Source organism: Bombina bombina, chromosome 4 (genome assembly GCF_027579735.1).
Source record: "Bombina bombina isolate aBomBom1 chromosome 4, aBomBom1.pri, whole genome shotgun sequence".
Lineage (NCBI taxonomy): Eukaryota > Metazoa > Chordata > Amphibia > Anura > Bombinatoridae > Bombina > Bombina bombina.
Genome location: NC_069502.1, coordinates 111,006,029 through 111,023,638, shown reverse-complemented (window position 1 = coordinate 111,023,638; position 17,610 = coordinate 111,006,029).

Genomic DNA, 17,610 nt, shown 5'->3' with positions numbered 1-17,610 from the left:
TCAGATTCCCCTGCCGCCCTCTTACATTGCCACTAGCTTACCTGCTCCTCCGGCAAGAGATGCGATCGCAGGGCCGTCTAAGGGTGGCCGCACGCCTCAGAGGCCAGGCGCATGAGAAGACGGCGGAGAAGATCAGGCCTGACCTCCCTAACACTTCTCCCATTAAACACCCGGTCTAAAGGGCTGGCAACTGGGCGACTCGCTCAGCCAGATGGAGAAAAGACTCGGCGGGCTTCTTTTCCTTTTGCCTCCTGTGACCCGCACATTGTGAGTATGATTGGTTTTGCTGCAGACAATGGTTTGTGCACAGGGAGAGCTTTATTGAACACTAAATGGGTCACGGACCCCACTGAATATCGGGGCCTATGGAGTTCAGACTCCCCGGAGGGATGTGTGTACTTTCAGGACACTCCGGTATAGGCTAACTCCATGGAGCATTTCCCTGCCACTACTACCAAGGTAACCTGGCAAGGACATTCAGCATTATACTCCCACTAAAGATGATGGTAGGGGATAATACGGTGATTCTCATAAGAGGATCAGATGATTAGAATGTCGGAGGTGCATTGTTGAGTCTTCCTCCGTTATTGTACCCATTTATGTAATTTTTCCATATATCAAGAGACAGCATAATTATCTAAGATATCAGATATATGTGTGATCTTCAGGAGTTCCTGTCTGGGGTCTTTTACAATGACAAAGTTCCTTCTGATAATTCTAAGAGACTCCCTGCGAATAAGGACTTTTCGTCTACTTGGTGGTGTAACATTCCATTGCTGCTTTACCTAGCCCCTAGCACAAGAATGTTGCCCTCCTTAGAGCTTTAAATTTTGTGTACTGGCCTTATCTGTCTGGTTTAATAGAATGGTCAGAGTCAAAACCAGGGCTTAGTTAATATATTGAACAGCACTGTTGTATAATTTTTTTTTTTTTAATTTGTTTTCCCCTTTTTTTTTTTTTATCTCTTTCTCTTCACAAAGTATTAGTGTGCACCCTACCATTTAGTCCATAATTAATAGCTGGGCTGCTTCTATTTAGTTTAACATATTTCCATGTGGTATAATGGGCACGAGTAACACAAAATATATTATTCATGTCACTGCCAGTTATTCATTTTCTAGGACAGCCAAAAACTGCCCCAGCCAGCAAACTTCAGTTCATCATGTTTGACCTAGTTGGCAATATGCTTTTCTATACATATCCTAGAAGTATCTACATAATTTACAAAACTGTACAGTGTCTATTACTACTATAATATGTTTAATCTGCTAATGATTCAATAACCTAGCTAATTTGGTTGCCACTTCTACTGCACACCCATGTATAGCAGAAGATAGACTTACAGAGCTCTGCTTTACCTACTCTACCTGTATGAAACAATCCAATATGAGCCTAATGTACATAGTTATCCCTAACAAGATCTTTCACTCACAAGAGAATATTACCGTGAATATAGACCCTATGATACTGTAGGTGCTTTGTATAGAGTTATATGTGTTACATACTGGAAATTTAATCTAGTATGTCGCCTAAGGTACAAAAAAAGGCCATCAAGGTTCACTTACCCTCTCTCTGTAATTTATGCTAGTAAAGCGGGACACATGGGTGAGTTGTTAACTAGTAAAACGCCATAAAATGCATATAAACTTCGTTTTGTAGCTATTATTGCAATCCAGTTATGCCTAGCTTCTTATATTATTGATACTCAGGGTCCAAGAGTGGCCGATATAATTCACTTCCTAGATAAGCTTGTACCATAATAATCCTACTTGTTCTGGTTTATGCTTTTCCACCCCATGAGAGGCTATAGATTAATTTACGCAAAAGAATGAGAAAAGGAGAAGCGCTAGTAAAAGCTAAAGGTGCTACAATGAAAATTGAGTAAAATAGTGAGTAAAATAGTTTGCTGTGCAAATGGATTGAGATAGAATAAAATAACTTGTTTAGTAAATAAAAATTTAATTTATTAAACAATCAAAGAGGTATGCATCCTGCAAAAATAAAAAAAACATAGAGATATTTCAAATCGGACGTCTCCGATATATAAAGCACAAAAACAAAACTAAAACAAATGACTACTGTTGCCAATATAAACTTTGTGTCAATATTGTGTAGAGGAAGTCGACATATAACTAAAGTCCTCAGATGAAACAAAGAGAGGATCAGAACCAGGAAGATAAACCCGTTATTACCTCAGGCGTACCGTCCGTGTATTAGAATCACCTCCGTGAGGCGTATGTATATCCCGTGACGTCACTGATCGGGAGGCGTCGTCTCTGTAGGGAAATCCTATTGGTCAGGATAACTTGACAGATGAACTATAGCGGCCGCTATATTGTAGATGTTTAACCCCGCTCTTAGTGTAGAATCGCACGCAGGCTCAAAGTATATCCAGATTTCTCTTGTGGACCTTGTGGTAAAAGGATTTTGATGTGCACTTGAAACCGGCTTAGCTTAGGCGCATAGCCCTTCACAGTGCGCCTAAGCTAAGCCGGGTTTCAAGTTGCACATCAAAATCCTTTTACCACAAGGTCCACAAGAGAAATCTGGATATACTTGAGCCTGCGTGCGATTCTACACTTAGAGCGGGGTTAAACATCTACATTATAGCGGCCGCTATAGTTCATCTGTCAAGTTATCCTGACCAATAGGATTTCCCTACAGAGACGACGCCTCCCGATCAGTGACGTCACGGGATATACATACGCCTCACGGAGGTTGATTCTAATACACGGACGGTACGCCTGAAGGTAATAACGGGTTTATCTTCCCCGGTTCTGAGCCTCTCTTTGTTTCATCTGAGGACTTTAGTTATTATGTCGACTTCCTCTACACAATATTGACACAAAGTTTATATTGGCAACAGTAGTCATTTGTTTTAGTTTTGTTTTTGTGCTTTTATATATCGGAGACGTCCGATTCTGAAATATCTCTATGTTTTTTTATTTTTGCAGGATGCATACCTCTTTGATTGTTTAATTAAATTAAATTTTATTAACTAAACAAGTTATTTTATTCTATCTCAATCCATTTGCACAGCAAACTATTTTACTCACTATTTTACTCAATTTTCATTGTAGCACCTTTAGCTTTTACTAGCGCTTCTCCTTTTCTCATTCTTTTGCCTATCTTTTTTCCCTATTGTGAGGGACTTAGGGTTGGAGCAGCTTGGTGCCTCTTGCGCACACTTAACACACCTACACACACCTATAGATTAATTTACCTCCATTGAACATTGTTACCTCACTAAGGTCCAAAGTGGCCTATTATTCCAAGAGGAGGACCATTTAAATTTAAAATGAGGTTACAGTTACCTTTGCCTATTTACTTTTTGAATTTTTAAGTATATGAGACTATACGTTATTTTACCAATGTGATTTTACTCTGTATGTAATTCTTAAGTTTTGGCAACTTAACATGTTTTGTATATGTTATTTACCTCAATAAAAAATTAAAAAAAAAAATTTTTTTTTAAAAACCCTAACAGTTTGCGCTAGGGGGGTGATTGACTAATGTGCGGGCGGACATGATCCGCTGTAGCAGATCAGGTCCGCCGCACATCAATAAATGCTGACAGCATATGCTGTCAGCATTTATCATTGCACAAGCAATTTATAGTGAAATGCTTGTGCAATGCCACCCCCTGCACATTCGCGGCCGCTAGCAGGGGGTGTCAATCATCCCGATCGTATCAGATTGGGCTGATTGCTGTCCGCCACCTCAGAGGTGGCAGATGAGTTAAGGAGCAGCGGTCATAAGACCACTGCTTCTTAACTCATGTTTCCAGCGAGCCCAAAGGCTCGTGCGGAAACAGATGCATACGGGTGTTGATAAAATCGACCCCTAGAGCTTCACCTCGCACAAACTTGACAAATTCAGTGCATTGGCATGCATAGGTGTCTGCTCCCACCCTGATCCCTGACTATAATAGTCCAGACTGGACTGGAGGTCCAGATGAATCAAAAAGAGAAGTGACCTTTTTATTATGATGTGTTTTATTAAAGTGAAAGCAATATTGTTAACAGAGTTGTCTTATAGGATGATAAAAAAAAACCTGCCAGCATAGAGATAGAAGAAATTCAGAAAAAAATATTGACAATGATTCCCCTTTAATATATTTTAGTTTCTAATTCAGAATGAGGAGGATTATGGCCCCTTTGTTACATAATAAATATTGAGGCCTAGATTTGGGAGTTCGGCGGTAGAAGGGCTGTTAACGCTCCGCGGGCTTTTTTCTGGGCCGCACCATAAATTTAACTCTGGTATCGAGAGTTCAAACAAATGCTGCGTTAGGCTCCAAAAAAGGAGCGTAGAGCATTTTTTACCGCAAATGCAACTCTCGATACCAGAGTTGCTTACGGACGCGGCCAGCCTCAAAAACGTGCTTGTGCACGATTCTCCCATAGGAAACAATGTGACTGTTTGAGCTGAAAAAAACCTAACACCTGCAAAAAAGCAGCGTTCAGCTCCTAACGCAGCCCCATTGTTTCCTATGGGGAAACAACTTCCTACGTCTGCACCTAACACTCTAACATGTTACCCCGAGTCCTAAACACCCCTAGCCTTACACTTATTAACCCTAATCTGCCGCTCCCGCTATCGCTGACCCCTGCATATTTTTTTTAACCCCTAATCTGCCGCTCCGTAAACCGCCGCAACCTACGTTATCCCTATGTACCCCTAATCTGCTGCCTAACATCGCCGACCCCCTATATTATATTTATTTACCCCTATCTGCCCCCCTCAACGTCGCCGACACCTGCCTACACTTATTAACCCCCTAATCTGCCGAGCGGACTGAGCGGCTACTATATAAAGTTATTAACCCCTAATCCGCCTCACTAACCCTATCATAAATAGTATTAACCCCTAATCTGCCCTCCCTAACATCGCCGACACCTACCTTCAATTATTAACCCCTAATCTGCCGAGCGGACCTCACCGCTATTCTAATAAATGTATTAACCCCTAAAGCTAAGTCTAACCCTAACACTAACACCCCCCATAACTTAAATATAATTTACATCTAACGAAATTAATTAACTCTTATTAAATAAATTATTCCTATTTAAAGCTAAATACTTACCTGTAAAATAAACCCCTAATATAGCTACAATATAAATTATAATTACATTGTAGCTATTTTAGGATTAATATTTATTTTACAGGCAACTTTGTAATTATTTTAACCAGGTATAATAGCTATTAAATAGTTAAGAACTATTTAATAGTTACCTAGTTAAAATAATAACAAATTTACTGTAAAATAAATCCTAACCTAAGATATAATTAAACCTAACACTACCCTATCAATACATTAATTAAATAAACTACCTACAATTACCTACAATTAACCTAACACTACACTATCAATAAATTAATTAAACACAATTGCTACAAATAACTACAATTACATAAACTAGCTAAAGTACAAAAATAAAAAAGAACTAAGTTACAAAAAATAAAAAAAATATTTACAAACATAAGAAAAATATTACAACAATTTTAAACTAATTACACCTACTCTAAGCCCCCCTAATAAAATAACAAAGACCCCCAAAATAAAAAATTCCCTACCCTATTCTAAATTAAAAAAGTTACAAGCTCTTTTACCTTACCAGCCCTGAACAGGGCCCTTTGCGGGGCATGCCCCAAAGAATTCAGCTCTTTTGCCTGTAAAAAAAACATACAATACCCCCCCCCCCCAACATTACAACCCACCACCCACAGACCCCTAATCTAACCCAAACCCCCCGAAAAAAAACCGAACACAAAGCCCCTGAAGATCAACCAACCATGTCTTCACCAAACCAGGTTCACCAATCCGTCCTGGCTCCAACATCTTCATCCAACCCAAGCGGGGGTTGGCGATCCATCATCCGGTGGCTGAAGAGGTCCAGAAGAGGCTCCAAAGTCTTCCTCCTATCCGGCAAGAAGAGGACATCCGGACCGGCAAACATCTTCTCCAAGCGGCATCTTCGATCTTCTTCCATCCGGTGCGGAGCGGGTCCATCTTGAAGCAGGCACGCGGTTCCATCCTCTTCTTCCGTTGTCTCCCGACGAATGACGGTTCCTTTAAGGGACGTCATCCAAGATGGCGTCCCTCGAATTCCGATTGGCTGATAGGATTCTATCAGCCAATCGGAATTAAGGTAGGAATTTTCTGATTGGCTGATGGAATCAGCCAATCAGAATCAAGTTCAATCCGATTGGCTGATCCAATCAGCCAATCAGATTGAGCTCGCATTACTATTGGCTGTTCCGATCAGCCAATAGAATGCGAGCTCAATCTGATTGGCTGATTGGATCAGCCAATCGGATTGAACTTGATTCTGATTGGCTGATTCCATCAGCCAATCAGAAAATTCCTACCTTAATTCCGATTGGCTGATAGAATCCTATCAGCCAATCGGAATTCGAGGGACGCCATCTTGGATGACGTCCCTTAAGGAACCGTCATTCGTCGGGAGACAACGAGAAGACGAGGATTGATCCGCGTCGCCTGCTTCAAGATGGACCCGCTCCGCACCGGATGGAAGAAGATCGAAGATGCCGCTTGGAGAAGATGTTTGCCGGTCCGGATGTCTCTTCTTGCGGATAGGAGGAAGACTTTGGAGCCTCTTCTGGACCTCTTCAGCCACCGGATGATGGATCGCCAACCCCCGCTTGGGTTGGATGAAGATGTTGGAGGCCAGACGGATCGGTGAACCTGGTATGGTGAAAGACAAGGTAGGATGATCTTCAGGGGCTTAGTGTTAGGTTTATTTAAGGGGGGTTTGGGTAGATTAGGTGGTATGTGGGTGGTGGGTTGTAATGTTGGGGGGGGGTATTGTATGTGTTTTTTTTTACAGGCAAAAGAGCTGAATTCTTTGGGGCATGCCCCGCAAAGGGCCTGTTCAGGGCTGGTAAGTAAAAGAGCTTGTAACTTTTTTAATTTAGAATAGGGTAGGGAATTTTTTTATTTTGGGGGTCTTTGTTATTTTATTAGGGGGCTTAGAGTAGGTGTAATTAGTTTAAAATTGTTGTAATATTTTTCTTATGTTTTGTAAATATTTTTTTATTTTTTGTAACTTAGTTCTTTTTTATTTTTTTGTACTTTAGCTAGTTATTTAATTGTATTTATTTGTAGGAATTGTGTTTAATTAATTTATTGATAGTGTAGTGTTAGGTTAATTGTAGGTAATTGTAGGTAGTTTATTTAATTAATTTATTGATAGGGTGAGTGTTAGGTTTAATTATATCTTAGGTTAGGATTTATTTTACAGGTAAATTTGTTTATTATTTTAACTAGGTACTATTAAATAGTTCTTAACTATTTAATAGCTATTGTACCTGGTTAAAATAATTACAAAGTTGCCTGTAAAATAAATATTAATCCTAAAATAGCTATAATATAATTATAATTTATATTGTAGCTATATTAGGATTTATTTTACAGGTAAGTATTTAGCTTTAAAATAGGAATCATTTATTTAATAAGAGTTAATTTATTTCGTTAGATTTAAATTATATTTAAGTTAGGGGGGTGTTAGTGTTAGGGTTAGACTTAGCTTTAGGGGTTAATCCATTTATTATAGTAGCGATGAGCTCCGGTCGTCAGATTAGGGTTAATAATTGAAGGTAGGTGTCGGCGATGTTAGGGAGGGCAGATTAGGGTTAATACTATTTATGATAGGGTTAGTGAGGCGGGTTAGGGGTTAATAACTTTATTATAGTAGCGGTGCGGTCCGCTCGGTAGATTAGGGGTTAATAAGTGTAGGCAGGTGGAGGCGACGTTGAGGGGGGCAGATTAGGGGTTAATAAATATAATTATAGGGGTCGGCGGTGTTAGGGGCAGCAGATTAGGGGTACATAGGGATAACGTAGGTGGCGGCGCTTTGCGGTCGGCAGATTAGGGGTTAATTATTTTAAGTAGCTGGCGGCGACGTTGTGGGGGGCAGGTTAGGGGTTTAATAAATGTAATACAGGGGTCGGCGGGGTTAGGGGCAGCAGATTAGGGGTACATAAGTATAACGTAGGTGGCGGTCGGCAGATTAGGGTTAAAATATTTTAATCGAGTGGCGGCGATGTGGGGGGAGCTCGGTTTAGGGGTACATAGGTAGTTTATGGGTGTTAGTGTACTTTAGGGTACAGTAGTTAGAGCTTTATTGAACCGGCGTTAGCCCAGAAAGCTCTTAACTCCTGCTATTTTCAGGCGGCTGGAGTTTTGTCGTTAGAGCTCTAACGCTCACTTCAGAAACGACTCTAAATACCGGCGTTAGAAAGATCCCATTGAAAAGATAGGATACGCAATTGACGTAAGGGGATCTGCGGTATGGAAAAGTCGCGGCTGAAAAGTGAGCGTTAGACCTTTAATCACTGACTCCAAATACCAGCGGGCGGCCAAAACCAGCGTTAGGAGCCTCTAACGCTGGTTTTGACGGCTACCGCCGAACTCCAAATCTAGGCCTTAGTTTGCAGCTTTTCAAAAGGTAAATAGTAAAATTCAGTTTCATTATATATTATCTTATATATATATTTTAATATATGTTGAAATAATTCCTAAAGGTGCTAAAAGTGACATAGCTAGTATAAACGATGAGTCAAAGAAATTATTACTTCCACGGTATGACTTCAATGTAAGTATAATCAATGCAAAGTATCTTCAAATCAATAAATATGTAAATCAAGGATAGTGAATTTTTAGATACCAAAATTAAAATTATGTAGGGGAAACATAAAGGGCAAGATTAAGGGACATATTTATGAATGTGCGAGCGGAGATAATATGAAGTAGTGTATCATGTCCACCACACATCAATAAATGCCGACAGCATACCGCTGTCGGCATTTATCATTGCTTCAGCATGTTCTTGTGAACTGCTGATGCAATGCCTGCCCCCTGCAAATTGGCCGCTAGCAGGGGGGTGTCAATCAACCCGATCATATTCGATCGGGTTAATTTCTGTCCGCCGCCTCAGACCAGACGGACAAGTTATGGAGCAGAGTGGAGCACAATTTTGCACTCCTGCAAGCGTGTTATCTGCACTCAATTTTTTACTATTGTGCACTTATTACAGGTTGGAAGTAACAATTTTGCTCTCTTGTTGTCGCATCCTTCTGCAGAAAAAAAGGCTATGCGAAAGTTGAGAGCATGGGATCGTATTCCTCCTAGGCTTTTTAATGGAGCCTTATTTTGAACAAGAACAAAAAAATAACAGCTGTCATGTGTGTTTTCATATTTTTGCACTCTTTTAACTTTGCAATGCAATATTTTTATGCAATAATTTCTATCAGACAGTGTCAATATGAATGTAACTGTACTGTTACATATGTTTTTGATGTGTATCGGACAACTATTTAGTCGAGTGTAACAGTTAACCAGAGCTCTGAAGTCACATTAACCCAAAAAACCTAAATCGTGATTGCACTCTTGCGTTCACATTTACTTTCAACTTGCAAAATGAATGGTCTTATCTGTGTGCCCAAAAGGGCTGTGCCACTTGCAATCTGGCAGAAAATGTGCATCTAATTTGTAAAGCAAATCTATTCTAAAGACTTTTTATGCAGACTTGCAACAAATGTGCTGCAAACTTTTGAAGCTTGGCAAGTCTAGCAAGAGTTTAGCAATTCCTTTGCAATTTTAACAGAAAAAAAACACAAGCTATACACAATTGTGGCAAACTTGCAGCAAATTTACAAAGCAAGTCTATTCTGAAGACTTTCTACGCAGACTTGCAACAAATGTGCTGCTAACTTTTGAAGCTTGCAGGTCTAGCAAGAGTTTATCAATTCCTTTGAAATTTTAACAGAAAAAACCCACATGCTATACACAATTGTGGCAAACTTTCAGCAAATTTACAAACGCGTCTATTCTGAAGACTTTCTACACAGACTTGTAACAAATGTGCAGCAAACTTTTAAAGCTTAGCAAGTCTAGCAAGAGTTTAGCAATATATTTGCAATTTTTACAGAAAAAAAAAACAAATGCTATACACAATTGTGGCATACTTGCTGCAAATTTACAAAGCAAGTCTATTCCAGAGAATTTCAATAAAGACTTGCAACAATTGTACAGCAACCTTTTGAAGCTTGGCAAGTCTAGCAAGAGTTTAACAATTCATTTTCAAACTTGCAGCAAAAATACATGCTATCTGGGTAGCAGTGTATTGATGGAAATCCAGCCATTCACGTACAAGGGGAGGAGCCGAGCTCATGAGCAAGCACAACGTAGAGGAAGAAAACGTCAAACACCAGAGGATGCATAAAGCAGCTTGGAATCCTCGGTTAGTTTTTTAACCGACGACTCAGAAGCAGAACCCACTGTGCAGGCAGGAAGGATCGAAAGAAGACCACCAGATTCCATGATGCGAACACGAGGACGCCGGACGCGCGGCAGACTGAGAGGCTATTACAACTACTAAAGACATCTGAGAAGGGGGTATGTGATAGCATGTGTGACATCCGTTTTCAACAAATTATACCTAAGACTGTGTCACATAATATGGCAACATACTAGCGATCATAGTATGAATGCCAGAATACCATGCCTCCATACTACAGCACTAGAAAATATGCCTGCTTTAACCACAATGACTGATACTGCTGTTGGTTCTGATTCAGGAACTAATGGACACTTTTGGGGACACCACTACTAAACGTGTTGATGATGGACAATCTTGCACTAAATCTTTAGTTGATAATTTAGTTTATAATATTTCTAGTCTCAATTTAAACACAGAAGAGATGTCACTATTAAACAAAGGGTTGTCTTATTGCATTGACACTGTATTGATTTCTTTGTTTGCCAACAGAATTTACTAATTATTTTTTAGAAAAATTAAACTTAAAGCACATTTTACAATGAATGTAATAGATTCACCTCTTAAAGACACAGCACAAAATATTTTCTTTAATAATGCTAAGAAATATGGTATAGCAAGATAAGAGTCACTTCACACCACAGAACACTACACATACGCCTAGATTTTGACTTTGTCTGTAAAAACTTGCGGAGCTAACGCTCCTTTTTTTTCCAGCGCACCCTTAAGCCAACGCTGGTATTTCGAGTTTTCTGAATGGCTGCGTTAGCCTCAGAAAAGTGAGCGTTGAGCCAAATTTAGCTCCACTTCTACTCTCAATACCATGTGTTGCTTACGGTAGCGGTAAGCTGGGAAAAACATGCTCGTGCACGATTTCCCCATAGGATACAATGGGGCTGAGCTGGTTGAAAAAAAAACCTAACACCTGCAAAAAAAGCAGCGTTCAGCTCCTAACGCAGCCCCATTGTTTCCTATGGGGAAACACTTTCTAAGTCTACACCTAACACCCTAACATGAACCCCGATCTAAACACCCCTAATCTTACCTTATTAACGCCTAATCTGCCACCACCGACATCGTCACCACCTGCATTATATTATTAACCCCTAATTTTCCACTCCGGACACCGCCGCTACCTACATTATCCCCTATGAACCCCTAATCTGCTGCCCCCAAAATCGCCAACCACCCTAGATTATATTTATTAACCCCTAATCTTCCGCCCCCCAACGTTGCCCGCCACCTACCTACAATTATTAACCTCTAATCTGGCCGGACCGGGACATCGCCGCCACTATAATAAATGTATTAACCCCCTAAACCGCCGCACTCCCGCCTCGCAAAACACTATAATAAATTTTATTAACCCCTAAATCTGCCCTCCCTAACATCGCCGCCACCTACCTGCAATTATTAACCCCTACTCTGCTGCCCCCAACGTCGCCTGCTACTATAATAAAGTCATTAAACCCTAAACCTAAGTCTAACCCTAACCCTAACACCCCCTAAACTTAAATATAATTTAAATAAAACTAAATAAATTTACTATAATTAAATAAATTATTCCTATTTAAAAATAAATACTTACCTATAAAATAAACCCTAATATAGCTACAATATAACTAATAGTTACATTGTATCTATTTTAGGATTTTATATTATTTTACAGGCAACTTTGTATTTATTTTAACTAGGTACAATAGCTATTAAATAGTTAATAACTATTTAATAGCTACCTAGTTAAAATAATTAGAAAAATTACCTGTAAAAAAATCCTAACCTAAGTTACAAATACCTAACACTACACTATCAATAAATTAATTAAATAAATTACCTACAATGATCTAAACTAAAATACAATTAAATAAACTAAACTATTGTACAAACCCCCCCCCCACTAAATTGCAAAAATTAAAAAATATTACAAGAATTTTAATCTAATTACACCTAATCTAAGCCCCCTAATAAAATTTTGCGGGGCATTGCCCCAAAGCAATCAGCTCTTTTACCTGTAAAAAAAAAATACAAGACCCACTCCCCAACATTACAACCCAACACCCACACACCCCTACTCTAAACCCACCCGATCCCCCCTTAAAAAACTAACACTACCCCATTGAAGATCACCCTACCTTGAGCCGTGTTTACCCAGCCGGGCACCACTGGTCATCCAATCCATCCAGAAGTCTTCATCCGGATCGGCAGAAGTCTTCATTCGATCGGGGCAGAAAGAGGACATCCGGACCAGGAGAAGGCTTCAATCCAAGCGGCATCTTCTATCTTCATCCATCCGGCGTGGAGTGGGGTCCATCTCTCAAGACATCCAACGCAGAGCATTCTCTTCTGACGACGGCTAACACTGAATGAAGGTTCCTTTAAACTGACGTCATCCAAGATGGCGTTCCTCGAATTCGATTGGCTGATAGGAATCTGTCAGCCAATCGGAATTAAGGTAGGAAAAATCTGATTGGTTGATTTAATCAGCCAATCGGATTGAACTTGATGAAGATAGAGATGCCGCTTGGATGAAGCCTTCTCCCGGTCCGGATGAAGACTTTTTCCCGGTCCGGATGTCCTCTTCTTCCCCATCGGATGAAGACTTCTAGACGGATCGGATTACTAGGTGGTGCCCGGCTGGGTGAACATGGCTCAAGGTAGGGTGATATTCAATGGGGTAGTGTTAGGTTTTTTAAGGGGGGATCGGGTGGGGTTTTTAGAGTAGGGGTGTGTGGGTTGTAATGTTGGGGGGGGGTCTTGTATTTCTTTTTTACAGGTAAAAGAGCTGATTACTTTGGGGGCAATGTCCCGCAAAAAGCCCCTTTAAGGGCTGGTAAAAGAGCTGATTACTTTTGTAATTTAGTATAGGGTAGGGAATTTTATTATTTTGGTGGGCTTTTTATTTTATTAGGGGGCTTAGATTAGGTGTAATTAGATTAAATTCTTGTAATATTTTTTATTTTTTGTAATTTAGTGTTTGTACTATAGTTTAGTTTATTTAATTGTATTTTAGTTTAGATAATTGTAGTTAATTTATTTAATTAATTTATTGATAGTGTAGTGTTAGGTGTATTTGTAACTTAGGTTAGGATTTATTTTACAGGTAATTTTGTAATTATTTTAACTAGGTAGCTATTAAGGTGTATTTGTAACTTAGGTTAGGATTTTTTAGGATGTACCTAGTTAAAATAAATACAAAGTTGCCTGTAAAATAAATATAAATCCTAAATAGCTACAATGTAACTATTAGTTATATTGTAGCTATCTTATGGTTTATTTTATAGGTAAGTATTTAGTTTTAAATAGGATTAATTTATTTAATTATAGTAATTTTAGTTAGTTTTATTTAAATTATATTTAACTTAGGGGGGTGTTAGGATTAGGGTTAGACTTAGGTTTAGGGGTTAATAACTTTATTATAGTAGCGGCGACGTTGGGGGCAGGAGATTAGGGGTTAATAATTGTAGGTAGGTGGCGGTGATGTAGGGAGGGCAGATTAGGGGTTAATAAAATTTATTATAGTGTTTGCGAGGCGGGAGTGTGGCGGTTTAGGGGTTAATACATTTATTATAGTGGCGGCGATGTCCGGTCGGCAGATTAGGGGTTAATAAGTGTAGTAGGTGGCGGCGACATTGGGGATGGCAGATTAGGGGTTAATAAATATAATATAGGTGTCGGCGATGTTAGGGACAGCAGATTAGGGGTTCATATGTATAATGTAGGTGGCGGCGATGTCCGGTTGGCAGATTAGGGGTTAAATAATTTTATTTTAGTGTTTGCGATGTGGGGGGGCCTCGGTTAGGGGTTCATAGGTAGTTAAGAGCTTTATGTTCCGGCGTTAGCCCATAAAACTCTTAACTACTGACTTTTTATGCGGTAGGAGTCTTGGCGGTAGAGGCTGTACTGCTCACTTCTTCCAAGACTCGTAAATACCGGCGTTAGGCAAATCCCATTAAAAAGATAGGATAAGCAATGGACGTAAGGGGATTTGCGGTAGCCAAAAGTCGCGGAAGAAAAGTGAGCGGTACAACCTGTACCTACCATACTCGTAATACCAGCTGTCATTAAAAAGCAGCGTTAGGACCCTTAACCCTGCTTTTTAAGGCTAACGCAGAACTCAAAATCTAGGCGATAGTGTTTCCACATACTGTATATAGCACAAGAAAAAGATCTGGAAAAATTGTTCAACATAAGTAGTGGGAATCAATGCAGTTCCCAATAGTGCTGCGAAACAAGACAAAAAGCATTAAAATCATTAAAAACCAAGAGCTAGTGATGTTGCGAACCTAAAAATTTGGGTTCACGAATGGCGAACGCAAACTTCCACAACTGTTCGCAAACGGGCGAACCGGTGCGAACCGCCATAGACTTCAATAGGCAGGTGAATTTTAAAACCCACAGGGCCACAATAGTGATGGAAAAGTTGTTTCAAGGGGACTAACACCTGGACTGGGGCATGCCGGAGGGGGATCCATGGCAAAACTCCCCATGGAAAATTACATAGTTGATGCAGAGTCTGGTTTTAATCCATAAAGGGCATAAATCACCTAACATTCCTAAATTGTTTGGAATAACGTGCTTTAAAACATCAGGTATGATGTTGTATCGATCAGGTAGTGTAAGGGTTACGCCCGCTTCACAGTGCGCAGTGTAGGTGATATACCTGCCCTGACCATGCTTTGCAGACCAGGTATCAGTGGTCAGATGGACCCTTGCCCCAACACTGTGTGCCAGACATGCCATTATAGCAGACTTATATGGCTTTGGCGTTGCTTTTTGGTAATTAGAAGGCTGCTAAATGCCACTGCGCACCAAACGTGTTTTATGCCCAGCAGTGAAGGGGTTAATTAGGGAGCATGTAGGCAGGTTTGTAGAGTTAATTTTAGCTTAAGTGTAGTGTAGTAGACAACCCAAAGTATTGATCTAGGACCATTTTGGTATATTTCATGCCACCATTTCACCGCCAAAAATTGTTCACTTTTTCACAAACTTTAGGTTTCTCACAGAAATTATTTACAAACAACTTATGCAATTATGGCATAAATGGTTGTAAATGCTTCTCTGGGATCCCCTTTGTTCAGAAATAGCAGACTTATATGGCTTTGGCGTTGCTTTTTGGTAATTAGAAGGCTGCTAAATGCCACTGCGCACCACACGAGTATTATGGCTAGCAGTGAAGGGGTTAATTAGGTAGTTTGTAGGGAGCTTGCAGGGTTAATTTTAGCTTTAGTGTAGAGATCAGCCTCCCACCTGACACATCAGACCCCTGATCCCTCCCAAACAGCTCCCTTCCTCCCCCACCCCACAATTGTCCCCACCATCTTAAGTACTGGGCAGAAAGTTCTGCCAGTACTAAAATAAAAGGTTTAATTTTTTTTTATTAGCATATTTACATATGCTGTGGTGTAGCATCCCCCCTTATCCCCAACCTCCCTGATCCCCCCCAAAACAGCTCTCTAAACCCTCCCCATCTGCCTTATTGGCGGCCATCTTGGGTACTGGCAGCTGTCTGCTATTATTTCACAGTCCAAAAAAGTATTGTTTTTTTAAATGTACACTACTGTTACATGAGATATGAGTGGGTGGCACTGGGCAAGTGGGCACAGTATACGTTGTGAGTCTGACACACGCTGGCAGGCAGGCAGGCAAACTGCAATTAGATTACACAGGAAAAAAAAAAAGCAGACTGATGTTCTAGCCCTAAAAAGGGCTTTTTGGGGTGCTGTCCTTACAGCAGAGATCAGATGAGTCCTTCAGGACTGTAGTGGACACTGAATACACTAGCCTAGCTATCGATTTCCCTATTGAATCAGCAGCAGCTACACTGTCCCTCCTCTCACTAAGAATGCAGCTTCCAAATGAATCTAAAATGGATGCTTTCCAGGAGGTGGGAGGGTCTGGGAGGGAGGGTCTGCTGCTGATTGGCTGTAATGTGTCTTCTGACTGTGAGGTACAGGGTCAAAGTTTACTCAATGATGACGAATAGGGGGCGGGATCGAACATTGCATATGTTCGCCCTGCCGCGGCAAAACGCGAACATGCTATGTTCGCCGGGAACTATTCGCCGGCGAACTATTCGCAACATCACTACCAAGAGCAACATCATCATTAAGGAGGCTGACAAGAGTTGTGCTGTTGTTTTAATGAACAAAGCAGATATATTGAGGAGATATTGAGCAAATTAAATGACCCCCAAGTATATCAGAAACTAGATAATGACCCCACAAACCAGATAAGAAAGGAGGTAGAACATATTAAACTGAAGGCTGTAAAAAGAGATATTATTAACAGAGAGCTTTAGGAACAGTTTATTGGTAAAACATCCAATTAAGCCATTAATATATACTCTACCCAAAATCATAAAAACACCACTAGACCACCAGGTAGGCCCAATAGTGGCAGTCATGGGGTCAGTCTTTTCAAAAATCGCTATTTTTCTAGACACAATTCTACAACCTATGGTAATCAAAACAACTTCATATGTCAAGGATACTAGCGATTTTTTAAATAAGATTGATAACATGGGATACATAGGTGAAAAATGTAGACTTTTACACCACCCTAGACGTATGTTGCTTGTACACATTCATTAGACACACTAGTGGAATAGAATCTGTACAGAATTTGCTTGAATCTAGAGGGTATATACTCTGATGACCAAATCCATTTTTTATTAAGTTATTGGAAATTATCTTGTATCAAAACAACTTTCTTTTTATGGACACATTCTATTTGCAACAACAAGGTACTGCTATGGGCTCCAATGTCGCCCCGTCATACGCCAATATTTTTATGAGCAACTTTGAGGAACACTTTGTGTATAATCACAGATTGTTTGTACTCTATGGGGCCTCCTGGTGGAGGTACATAGATTATATTTTTGGTGTATGGCTGGGGCGACATTGGAATCCTAATAGCTTTTGTAGATGACCTTAATAACTCCGTAACTGGTTTGAAATTTACACTGACTTCAAGTGAGGACTTCTGTCATTTTCTTGGACACACAGATATACAAAGAGGGAGGCTTTTTGAAGTCTTACTTATTTGTAAAATCTACTGATAAAAACAGTTTATTGAGATTTGACAGCCATCACTCACCGAATGTCTTTAAAGTTCTACCCAAGAGTCATTTTGTAAAGTTAAAAGAATTGTCTCAAATACATCTCAGTGTAAAAAAAGATTGGATGAAATGGCCACAAAATACAAGGAGAGAGGCTATCCCCACCAACTAGTTGAACAACAGAAAAAAGAGGTAATGCTAGACAACACAATACATAAAACAAAAAAGGTTAACAATAAACAAATAGACAAA